The sequence below is a fragment of the Mesoplodon bidens genome (genome assembly GCF_964165515.1).
Source record: "Mesoplodon bidens genome assembly, chromosome: 3".
NCBI classification, from domain to species: Eukaryota; Metazoa; Chordata; class Mammalia; order Artiodactyla; family Ziphiidae; genus Mesoplodon; species Mesoplodon bidens.
In genome coordinates this window covers 73,819,810-73,833,081 of record NC_138178.1, presented here as the reverse complement: position 1 = coordinate 73,833,081, position 13,272 = coordinate 73,819,810, and positions in this window count along the sequence as shown.

Here is a 13,272-nt window from a genome sequence, read left to right as displayed (position 1 = left end):
CAAATGGGACCTAATCAAATTTACAAGCTTTGGCACAGCAAAAGAAACCATAAACAAAATAAAAAGACAACCTACAGAATGGGAGAAAATATATCGACAAACAATGTGACTGACAAGGGATTAATTTCCAAAATATACAAACACCTCATACAACTCAACAACAACAAAAATAACCCAATTGAAAAGTGGGCAGAAGACCTAAACAGACATTTCTCCAAAGAAGAAATACAAATGGCCAATAGGCACATGAAAAGATGCTCAACATCACTAATTATTAGAGAAATGCAAATCAAAACTACAATGAGGTACCACCTCACACTGGTCAGAATGGCCATAATTAAAAACTCTACAAATAACAAATTCTGGAGAGGGTGAGGAGAAGGGAACCCTCCTATACTGTTGGTGGGAATGTAAGTTGTACAGCAACTATGGAAAACAGTATGGAATTTCCTCAGAAAACTAAAAATAGAATTACCATATGATCCAGTAATCCCACTCCTGGGCATATATCCAGACAAAACTCTAATACATGTACTCCTATGTTCATAGCAGCACTATTCACAATAGCCAAGAAATGGAAACAACCTAAATTGTCCATTGACAGATGATTGGATAAGGAAGATGTGGTACATATATACAATGGAATACTACTCAGCCATAAAAAAGAATGAAATAATGCCATTTGCAGCAACATAGATGGACCTAGAGATGATCATACTAAGTGAAGTAAGTCAGACAGAGAAAGACAAATATCATATGATATCACTTATATGTGGAATCTAAAACCTGCCACAGATGAACATATCTATGAAGCAGAAACAGACTCACAAACATAGAGAATGGATTTGTGGTTGCCAAGGGGAAGGAGGATGAGGGAGGGATGGACTGGGAGTTTGGGGTTATCAGATGCAAACTATTACATATAGAATGGATAAACAACAAGGTCCTACTGTATAGCACAGAGAACTATATTCCATATCCTAAGATAAACCATAGTGAAAAAGAATATATATATATAAAAGAATGTATGTATATGTATAGCTGAATCACTTTGCTGTAGAGCAGAAATTAACACAACATTGTAAATCAACTATACTTCAATAAAAAATGTTTCATACTTGGAAAAAAAAGATATTGTCTAGTGTACCATTTTAATTCCCTTGTTTCTTTTATTATATATATTTTTAGTTATTTTCTAAGTAGTTGCCATGGGAGTTACCATTAACGTCATAATTTATAACAATCTAGTTTGGAAAAATACAAACTTAATTTTAATAGTATGCAAAAACTTTGCTTCTACATAGCTCACTTTCCTCTTCCTTTCTTTATACTCTTGTCACAAATTACACCTCTATACATTATGCACTCATCAACACAGACTTAAAATTACTGTTTTATACAGTTGCCTTTTAAATTATATAGGAGAAGAAAGGAGATACAAACAAACAAAAAAATTAAATTCTACTGTTGTCTTAGTCAATGCAGGCTGCTATAACAAAATATCATAGACTGAGTGGCTTAAAAAACATTTATTTCTCACAGTTCTGGAGGCTGGGAAGTCCAAGATCAAGGTGCTGGGATGGTTGAGTTTTGGTGGGGGCCCTCTCTCTGGCTTGCATATGGGCACCTTCTAGTTGTATCCTCAACATGGTGAAGAGATCTCCTGTCTCTTTTTTTTTTTTTTGTATAAGGGCACTAATCCCATCACGAGGGCCCCACCCTCATGACCTAAACTAATGCTAATTATCTCCAAATATGATCCCATTCCACTGGGGATTAGGGCTTAACATATGAATCCTGGAAGTATACAAATTTCCATTTCATAGCAACTGCCTTTTATATTTACCTATGTAGTTACCTTTACCAGTCCTCTTACTTCTTCATGTGGATTCATTTCTTTGCCATCTGCCTCTTCTGCCTTCCTGTTCATTCCTCTTCACTAATTCATCTTCTTTCCCCACAGCTTCAGGCATCCTGTGGGGCTATAAGAGTTTTACTTCCTATCTGTGCAACACTGACCTCTGCTGGTTTCCAAGGCTGCCTTCTCTCCCTGCCTCATCCCAAGTGCCATGTGAGGACATCTATTTCCCATGCTGTAGGAACATAACCCACTTGAGGGAAAATTGACTTTAAAAATATAGTATTTTCCATCTTGTCTTTAGAAGGCTGGGGCAGTAACCTCTACATTGTCTATACTCCTCTAGCCAATTGCACATAGTTAGTAACCATTAAATAAAGCATTTGCCCCCTTTAGTAGATATTGGGCTCCGGCAGGGATGCTGTAAAACACAGGGTAGACTTAGTAATGGGTTTCTGGTAGGAGCAGACCACCAGGGCTGGCCATTAACACCACATTATTCAGGGCCATTGTTAAAGAACTAATCAATTGTAGATTAGAGTTTGAGCCATGTATAACTTATTCATGGCATGATGTCACCATTAATCATGTTCCTGAGTGCTGAGAAAAGACTAAAATGAGCTAAAAGTTGAAGGTTTAAGGTTTCTTGAAACAAAGCTCATTTAATGATATTCATGAGTAGATGACGTATTGTGGTAACCAGTCCTTGGTATCAGTCCAATTCCATCGGTGATCCCAGGGGCTAGATAGCTGCCCAGATGCTGAGTTTTCTGGAAAACAGTGATTAGTATTCAGCATGTGTCTGGGGAGAAACCATATACAGCATATCTTATATATTCAAAGCTCTAAACGGAGACCAAATGAGAAGGAGTGGTTTAAGATTTCCACATAAAATTCAAAAGTTGTATTAGGCTGGAGAGAAGGGCCAGATTTCCTTGCAGTTGGGGACTTAATTCCTCAGAGCCCCACAGGACCAGAAACTTTGGAGCAGCAAGACACCAAGCAAGCTTGGAGTTGCATACTGCTAAGGCACTTTTTAATGCTACTGGTCCAGCTACTATTATTATCTTGAACAATAACATCGACCACCATCTCTTTGGATCTACTGTGTACCAGGCTCTGTCTTAGGCTTCTGTACCAGGCTTTTGTACACATCAACATATATAATTTTCAGAGCAATCTTTCATGGTAGGTTGTATTATCCCCATTTTAAGATGAAAAGACCATGCACCTCACATACCTGTGGCACACGAAAACTCCATGGTTGGGGTGATCATGAAGCATCTTATTGCTGCCTCTTCACTGTTCCTGTAAATCCACTCTGTGGGGCTCATTCTTCCCCTGGCCCTGGATGAAAATTTTGGCCCATGAATTTTCTAGTCTCTCCTAGGTAATAAAAACAGTTTTCCAGTCACTTTCTCAAGTCAATTTAAGTTGCAAAATATGGTCTCAATTCAGTAATAAAAATATCTAGTTCCATTTAATAAGCCAAGCTCTGAAATTATTTAAAGTTGAAACGACTCCTCCTTCTCTGGGTTGGGGTGCAAACCTGCTTGGTGGAGGGGGTCCATGGTAAGTCTCTTTGAGCTTTCCCCACCTGGGCATTCTTCTTCCTCTGTGGACATGGGGAGGATGGAGAGAAAAGGGAAGCAGAAAAGTTCCTACTGATGCAACTATGGGGTAGAAGCATTCTTTGAGCCTTGCAGTCACTTAAGGCTGACCTTTCTCCTAGAGCACATTCACAGGTTGTTTGGAGATACACACCCATCACCCCATCATCTGATGGGATTTCTCACCTGTCCGGCAGTGTGAGAGACATACTTTTCTCCTCTTGTGGCTGACATTCCTTCTTCAGCTCCTGGGATGTTGACAGGTCACAGTTGGACCCTTGTTGTGGTCCCCTCACAACACAGTCTTCTTGGACAGGATCCATGGCCCCTACCCTGGCCCTCTTTCATATAGAGCCCACACATTCTGACACTCTCTGGAAATGCAGGCTGATCTTGGTGCAGCTCCCTCTCATTTGCTCTGCCATCAAAGCAGCTGGCAGCCTGCTGTGAACTGAATTGTGTTCCCCTGCCCCATTCATATGTTGAAGTCCTAAGCCCCAGTATGACTATATTTGGAAATAGGGCCTACAGGGAGGTAATTAAGGTTAATTGCGGTCATAAGGTGGGACCCTGATCTAATAGGATTAGTGCCCTTATAAGACAAGGTACAGAGCACTTGTTATACCCCTCCCTCCCTCCCTCCATCTCTCTTTCCCCCTCTCTTTCTCTCACAGCACACCAACAGCTCTCTCCAAAGAAATCCTTTAGTCATTAGTGCTTTTAGCTAGATTAAGTAGGTGAGGGGTTTAAGAGACATGTAACTGGTTTTGCCTCTTGGTTTGACAATTTTGGTCAGGCATCTGGTCTTTCTAGCAACCCAAACTTCCATTATAATGCTATATAATAAATAGCTGTAAGAAGTTAGACCTGTGTCTTGAATCCAGGTCTCTTTAAGATGTGATCTTTCCACGACTATATTGCACTGACCCTCTGAAATGGGAGGATTTCAGACCATAAGCTCATGAGGCAGGACTATGCTTGTCATAATTCCCACGTATGCTTTGACTCCTAATGCCCTTAGCACAGAGCCTAAACTATTGTGCAGGTGACATCAGCTAGCACAGTGCCTGGCACACAACAAGCGCTCAATGAATATTTGTTAAAATTATTGAGTGGAACTGGGCAGCCAGCTTTCCAGCGCCAGAATGAGGGATTGGGAATCACATAAAGATGCTGGAGCCTTCCAGAGGGTCCAAGGAGGTGTTTGTGAAGGGAGCCTCCAGGGGACACAGCTGGGAAATGTTACCACCTGAACATTGCCAAGGGGGCTGGGCCAGGCCCATAGCCACTTGGGTCCAGCTCACACCTCTCCCTGCTTTTTTCCAGACATACGTGAGCCATCTCCTCTCCCTTCAGGGGCTGTAGTCCCACCTACCCCCAAAGCAGACAATCGCAGAGGACAGAAGCACACTGCTGTGAGCTGGGGGAGAGGGACCCTGCGCCGGGCCTAGACGTCAGATAGGGCCTTGGCCACGGTTGGTAGGTCAGCCTTGGCTCTTGGCTGAGGCAGGGGAAAAAAACCAAGAGAAGCATAGTTAAGATAGAGGCTGAGGGTCTTTGCTGCTTTTACCCCTAATGTGCTGTGTGACCTTGGCAAAAATCTGTACTCTCTAAACAAGCTGGGGAGTGGGAGTCTGCTGGCTTATGCTCTGCATGTGTATTTTGCAAGGAATAATGAGACAAGTTCCATGAACCATATTTTGTCCTTGAGGGACAAACAGTACAAGCTATTTATTTTAGGGGCGTGGCTTAACCAGCTCCCCTCACTCAGCCCAGAAACACCCCTGGCTATCCTGGCATGGGCTCTCAGAAGCAGCGAAGTCTAATCAGGTGTCTTTTTCTGCCTGGAGCCCAGCTAGCCTGCACCACGCAGAAGGCAAAATGCTGTTGCTCAGGCATTCACGGTCCCATGTGTCTGACCACAGCAACCTCTTGTCCTCGTTCACTTATCCAGAAGTCTTTATTGAGCCATTCATCTGTGCCAGGCCCAGTGATGGGCCCTGGGGGTGCAGAACTAGGAACATACTGGTCTTTGCATCTCCAGGTTCAACTCCCGTCACGCCCACGATACTGCAGCCCGAGTTCCAGCAACTTTCCATCCATCTCCGTTCCCCAGCACCGACTGTCCTTTCTGCCCAGAATGCCCTTTCCTCTCCTCTGCCTGCCAAATCCTTACTTCTCCTTCAATAACCTCTCTGTGAGGTTTTTCACATATTCTATTAAGCAGAGCAAATCAGTCTCCACTCTCATTGTTTTGTGAGAGGTAAAGACAAGGGCGCCTCCCTGGTTGGGGCATCCCTGCTGGTGAAAGTGGTTGCATCCACTCTGTCTGTAGAGTGATGGATGCCCTGGGTGTTTCTTTATTACTCAAAGCCAATAGGACTTCATTTTGAGGTGCTTTCACCCAAAAATCTATCTCTAGACCTAGACCCAGCAGCCAGAATTCCTTCAGGCCTCTGGGGGGCGGTTTTGAATTCTGATAAGTGCATTGTGGCTTACAGGTGGCTGGAGTCCAGGATGAGAGACAGACGGTTCAAAACACCAGGAAGCTTGCATGATAATGAGATAGAAAAAATATTTTGGTATTTGATTTATTAGTATTTTCTCTTTCAAAGGAGAGCCACCATGACTCAGGTGCATTTCTCACACCAGGAAGGAAGTGCAGGCCATGGGTCATCTGAGGGCGGGTGGGCTGAGCGTGGCAGGGCAGGAGGTGGCCATTGACCACCTGCTTAGACACAAGCCCTTGACCTTTCTATTTCCCTTCCATGGAACCAGGCAAACAGGCCCTGAGTGTCCACCTGTGAGTCCTGTCTTCAACCTCCCAAGAGTCAGGACCACTTTCCTCTTCATGTCCTGTTGTAAGATATAGTGTATTCCCAGAATACGTGAGGTACAGCCAGGCTGACAGATTAGGAGATGATTGCCAATGACAAGATAGTTTGTGACTCACAAAGTCACAAGAGGAGGGAGCCACTCAGGGCTACATGGGAAGCACCGGGGCTGGTCAGGAGGCACAGGGTGTGGGGGGCAGGTAAGGGATAAGCCTTTTTTTTCGCAAAACCCTTTATTGTGGTTTCTGTAGGAAGGAACAGGCGAGGCAGCGTAAGAGGGCTTAGGATTCGCTGGTTAAATTAATTTCAGCTGGGCAGGTGGAGAGGGGCCCTGAGTGTGAGAGCCTGATAGAGGAGGTGACTGGGGGTGTGGGCTCTGGACAGGTTGGTTTGCACGTGAGGAGCACACTCTCAGACTACTCTAGGAACTGGCTAGCCCTGGGAGGGGCAGGCCCTCCAGGCTCAGCAAGACCCCAGATGTCAAAGCACCAGAAAACAGAAAAGACATGGATAATACACGTCTCACACTGAAGCACACGGCTCTCTGGCCTCTGCAGGCACTGTACCTCAGCTCTGGTAGCCTGGACATCCTTCACGGACAGGCACAGTCCTCAAGTCACTCCCCAGCTGTGCCTTGAATGGGAGGACCTGGGGCCACGCCCCAACCTTGCCCAGCGCCTGCCAGGCTGTGGCCTTTGAGAGACTGGAAAGTGGAAGGGGTGGTTGTGGTGCCGGGAGGGCCATGAGGAGGAGCACACAGGGCAGGAGTGAGTGTGGGCAGAGGGGTGGGGGGGCAGCATTCAAGGGCACAGGTGAGAAGTTGTGCCCCTGACTGAATTATTATGCCTCACGAAAAGATCAACTTATGGGGAGGTAAAAATATATCGCATGAGATTCTTAGGAGTCAGTATAATTGTAAGTAATGTACCTAGCGTTACCTAGAAGCTTGTGCTGAGAGCAGTGGTGTGACATCGCTGGGCACCAACCCACAGCCAGGGGCTGGGCAGAGGGCACGTCCAAACAGGCTGCAAGAGAACGGAAAGAGGCAGCATCTGTGAGGGAACAAGGCTTGCTTTCTTTAACCATCTTTAACCCTGTCGCATCTCAGTTAGAGGTCTACAGGAAGCTGCCTCCACTGGAGTCTGCAAGGACGAGGTGTTACTGGGGGGGAAAACTGTAATCTCAGGAGCCACCCTTGGACTGGTGACGCTCATAGTCCAAGCTCAGACACATTTCCCACTGTGTCATTAAGAACAGGACAGAGAAAAGGAGGCACCATTGCTGACCCAGGAGCCTGGAGGGCCCGAGTGTTTCAGCCAGTGGAAGTGACCAGAGACCCGCCTGGTGTGACGGAGACACAGGCCCAGTACCTTCCTGAATGCTGAGCTCACAGTGCCACGGTGACAGATGCCAGCAGCCCGTCCCTGGGATGACTGTCCTCTCTCTCATGCACTCTCTCCTCTGCCAGTGGGTTCTCGCTCACCCAGTGTCCCCCTGGGCCGGGAGCTGAGCCCAGGGAGGCCCAGAACCAAACCCGCAGCAGCTTTAGGCCACATGGGGAGATGATGTGGGCGCCGGATGGAATGCTGGGATCCGAACAGAGCGGCCAACGCAGAGCAGCCACACGGGGGGCAAGGGCACGGGGCCACGCAAATGGGCAGACAGAGGAGAGGCAGTTCAGGCTGAGGGGACAGCCTGTGGAAAGGCTGGAGATTTCAGAGCGCTTAGAGTGGGGCTGGCAGATATTTTCTGCGAAGATTCGCACGTTATGTATTTTAGGCTTTGCAGACCGTCCAGTCCTCCTACTGGGCTCTGTCTGCAGCGCACAAGCAACCGCAAGAGGTACACAAACAGGTGGGTGTGGCTTGTTCCAAGTAAACTTTATTTATAACAACAGGTGGTGGGAAGGAATTGGCTGGTGGACCGTAGTTTGCAGACTCCTGGCTTGGACAGTTGGGGGTCCACAGACAGGCCCGGGCAGGGTGCAGGAGGGGGACAGAGGGACCAGGCTGCTATGAAGCTGAGCCAGGGATGGGCTTTGAGCAGGGAAGCAATAAAGGGAGCCCTTATTAGACAGTGGTCTTCCAAAGGTCACTTTAGTATTGGCGTGGCGGCTGGAGGCTGCTGCCATGGGCCTGAAGCAGAACAGTACCCCTGCAGGGCTGGGGAAGAGGGACAGACTAAAGAGAGTTTTTAAGACAGAAAGCGACAGGCCTTGGGGATGTTCTGTCTCTGGGCTGATTCTCAGGTTTCTGGCTTTTGTATGAATGGATGGATGGGGGCGGGCAGGAACATGAAGATGGACGCCTGTCAATTATGGGAGACTCTGGAGAAGGACGGCATTGGCTTCCCACCGTGTGTCCCATGGGACCCTAATGGAGGACTGAACAACAGTGAAGTCACCCTGGCTGCTCTCAGCCCTTTAGAGATATGGCTCCATCCCCTCCTGGCATCTGCTGTCTGGTAACTGTTGTTCCTTTGCGGTTATCTCTCTTTTCTGTTTGGTTGCTTCTAAGATTTCCTCTTCATCCTTGGTTTCTGCAGTTTCACTACTATGTGTGAGGCGTGGATTTCTTTCTATCCTGTTCACTATTTGTGATGCCTTTTGGTATAAGGACTCATGTCTTTCTTCAATTCTTGGACATTCTCAGCTATTATCTTTTCAAATATGGCTCCTCTGCTATTTCTTCTGTTCTTGTCTCTGGAACCCCTATTAGACAAAAGTGGATACCTTTCAACATATTTCACTCTTTCTTAACTTTCAAAAGTTTCATTAAAAAAATTCCTTTGTTTCTCTGTACTGCTTTTTGGCTAAAATTCTTCAGTCCAAACTTCCAATGATGAATCCTCTCTTTGATTCTTTATCTCCAGAGTTTATCCAGTGTTTTGAGTTTTTCATTTTCATTTTCGACTTCCCTTGTCAGTTCTGAGTTTTCTTGTTGTTTTTTTCCTTATCTACTTGATTTTGCTCATGACTTACTGTTTCTTTAAAATGTATGTTACTCTTTCATTTATCTCTTTGAAAATCCTAAAATAGCCGTGTGAGAGTCCAGCTCATAGCTGCGACTGGCTGTGTGTGGACAGATATCCATCACCATGGCCAGGGAACTTGGTCTGGACAGAGAAAACCACCCAGGACTATTCAATATCATTCGACCCCTAATATGCTTGGGAAGCCCAGGTGACGTCATTATGAAGTGTGGTCAATGCAATGTCAGAGTCACAGAATGCTTTTGAGGGAGCTTATGAGGGAAGCACTCCAATTTTGAGAACTTGGCTTTGCTGAGTTAGACCCATCTGAAAGACAGAGGATCTGATTTCTCCTTGGGCAGAGGTTTGTTTACCCTGAATTCAGAGCCAACAGTCCTAATAGTTTTGAACCGACTTAAATATTTTTCCACATTTGGGCAAAGCCTCTATTTGCCAAAAGAAGGTACAATGACATATTGTTATGATTCTCTGAGGACAGGGGACTGTGCATCATTCATCTTTCCCTCTACCCTGCATAGACCACACTGCTCAATAAAAATTTATTGGCTTATGTTGTAAAATGATTGTTTAATATATGAGTCATGATATGAATAAATTTTATATACCATAACTTATACATTCAGATGGGTGTTGCAGCTGCCTTGGGATCCTCTGTCCTAACTGAGTGATGTGGATGCAGGGATGCTGCTGAATTGCTCTCAGGTCATTATATAGGCCACAACAGATTGTTCCAAGTTACCCTGTGGTCACACTTCACATGCATGCATTATATGTGTGTGTGTATGTCCATTAGGTGTATGTAGAATAAAAATGGAATATATCATAATGTAATAGGTGTGGATATATTACATACTTATTTTGTAAAAAACAATATTGGCAAAAACCATTAACACATCAAACCAACACTGTTGCAACACTTGCAACAGGCTCTCTTCCCTTTACTGTATCCCAGTTTAATAACACGGCATTTGGCTTCCAGCGAGGTTTCCAAATCTTTCAGTATTTGATAGGTCAACAATTACAATCGTATGTTGACTTTGCAATATACTATTTTAATGATGTGTTAATACATAGCAATCCTTGGATGGAACTTCCAGAATGCTGTTTTATAACTATCAACTGGCACATTAAAACTAACCTCAGTGATAAGAAAGCCAATATATGGAGATACATCATTAGCCAAAGGATTGCTGAATGTGTGATTGGCACACACAGAATTAAGCTGGAAGTGAGACCCCAGAGACCTCTAAAACCTCTAAAGAGCAGTTAGTTTGGAAGGATCCTGGGTGAGTGGTTTGAGAGTGAATTTTTAAAGGGTACTTCATCATCTAAAGGCTCAGTGGAAAATCAGCCCCTAGAGGAGCTCGTCATTCCTGGGGGACCTATGAGTGGGCCCTTGGTGGAAGTTCCTACATGGACACTAGGTCCAAAGTCAGAAGTAGAAAATCATCTGAAATTGGAGAGAGTGGGAAGAAAATGCAGGCAGTGGAAAGGGATGGAAGAGAAAAGGAGAGATGGATATAGGGAGGGAGAAAAAGAATAAATAAATACTAGCCCAAGAAGTAGACAGAAAGTGAGATAGCAAGGTGGAAAGCATGAATAAGAGAGAGAGAGAAAGAGAGACAGATTATGGAAGAAGTAGGAAGGAGCCTGTTGGAAACTGGGGGGACACGCCCATTTTCCCTGAGCCTCATGTAAGCTGATCTCCACGTCTGTGTGCATAAGTTCTGTGCACTAGACTGTAGTAGATAAATATCAGTAACTGGGCAGGTTCCCAGGCAGCCCTGGTAGTGTGCTGGTCCTTCTCATAGCTCTGCCAGAAAAGAGTTTTGCTTTGGCTCTGTCTACCAAGGGATCCTTTGATTAACTGGGTCATTTACATTTTTCTTACAGTGGGATGGATTCCTCAGACCTGAGTATCTAGTCTTTTCCAAGGGAAATCCCAGTGTTATAAGAAATTCCAGGAGGAAAACCTTCTAATTTCTTGGTCATTTTTGAATGCTATACCCTACAGTGCTGAAGCTGCTCAGGATCTGAAAGGGGTTGTTTTTCTGAGAAGGGCTTCAAAGCCAAGGGGATGACAATTTCATAGTGCATGGGGGGTGGGTGGTAAGAGTGGTCCTGGTCACGGGAATCCCACAGCGAGCACTTCTGTCACACTAGAACCCAGCCAGGCACAGGGATTTGTCCTGATAAGTCCATAAACCCTGTGGTTAAACTTTAATTCCAGAAATACCAGATGGTGGCGCCACAACAAGCTTTACAAAATCCTCAGCAAACCAGGGACTTTCTCAGCCTCCTGATCTGTCACTCTCCTCTTCAAAAGATAAAATGAAAAGGAGAGAAAACAGCTTCTAGATCACCATGGAAACCACCTGAAAATACCTGTCTCTGTTGGCAAGGGGTGGTTGACAAGGGGGAGAATTTGAAAAACAGGCAACATCTTGTTCTCATTGACTTACAGCTAGTTGTCCAAATATTTGTATCATTTAAGCCATATGCAAAAGAATCATTGAATTTAGAGTGCACTTTTCTTATCCAGTATAAACATCTTCTGGTACAATCGTGAACTTATCTGAAAAGAAACAAGATAAGTTGTAACCAACAATGGATAAGCATACTCACTTGGGACATGCATGTGCTGGGAACCAGGGATCCAGCCATACCCAAGAGGGACCTGTTTTCTGCCCTGGTGGAATTCGCTTTCTAAATGGGAAAACAGACAATATGTAAGTAAAAAAGTTAACAAAATAGTGATAGGTTATGACAAGTATTGAGGAGGGAGGAAAGATGGCTGCTGGGCCCGGGAGGGAACATCTGTCTAAGGAATAACATTTCAGCTGTGACACAAAGGATGCAGATAACCAGCCACGGGAAGAACTGGGGGCAGGTGGCAACATTGCAAAGGGAGGGAAAGACACCTGCAGAGGCCCAAGGGTGGGGACAAGGGTGGAGGATTTGGACAGAAAGGGGAGTGTGTGGCTGGTGTGTGTGTGTGTGTGTGTGTGTGTGTGTGCGTGTGTGTTTACGGTGGGTGGGAGAGGACAGCAGGAGCCGGATCACACAGGGCTTGAGATGAGAAAACTCCAGGGGCGAGTGAAGGGTTTTAAGTGGGGAAGGCCATGATTTATGTTTCTGAAATCTTACTCTGACTAGGGTGTGGAGAGAGTCAGGAGGGAGGGAGGTCACTGGGAAGCTTTTGTGGAGTCCTGGGGTGAGGTCTGTGACTTAGCACACAGTGGTGGCCAGCGAGACAGGAAGAAGCGGGCAGATCAGAGACTTAATTTGGAGGCAGAACGAATGGTATTTGTGGTTGCATGGGACTGGGTGGAGAGCAAAACAGAAAACAAGGATGACTTTTGAGGTTTTGATGTCAGACATTAGTGGATACTGGTGCCCTTTACTGAGACGGGGAAGCTTCTGGAGTAAAAAGAGTGTGTGAGAGGGAGGAGATTGGGAATTTTGTGTTGCAAAATCTAGGTCTGAGGCATGCAGTGGATGCTGCGGTGTGCCACGCTGATGACCCTTATGGCCCTCATGCCCCCAGCTGCCAGCAGCATTGGCTGATTCACAGCTGAGCCCATCCCCAGCCTCACCCTCAACATAAGGGAACTGACTCTCGAGATTACACCCCTTTCCCAGAGCAGCTCGCAGACAATGATACTCCAAGGCCTTGCCTCAACTTTGAAGGAGCATTCCAGCTCCAAAGTTCCCAGTGGGATCATTTGAGCCCCTGTTACGAATGTAGCAGAGGTCCGTATCTCCCTGTGCCCAGCCCTGCTTCTCTCACTCCATCAGTGTTCCTGAGGGCACCTCCCAATGAATCTTCTGCCCAGACATCTCCACACATCTTAGTTTGGGTTCCCAAGAATGCAAACTAAGACAGCTGGTGCCAGGAATAGTCCTAGGAATCAGAAATCCTAGGAATCTAAAATCCTATAGGATTTTAGACCTGCGTCACCTGCCAGCTACAAGGACC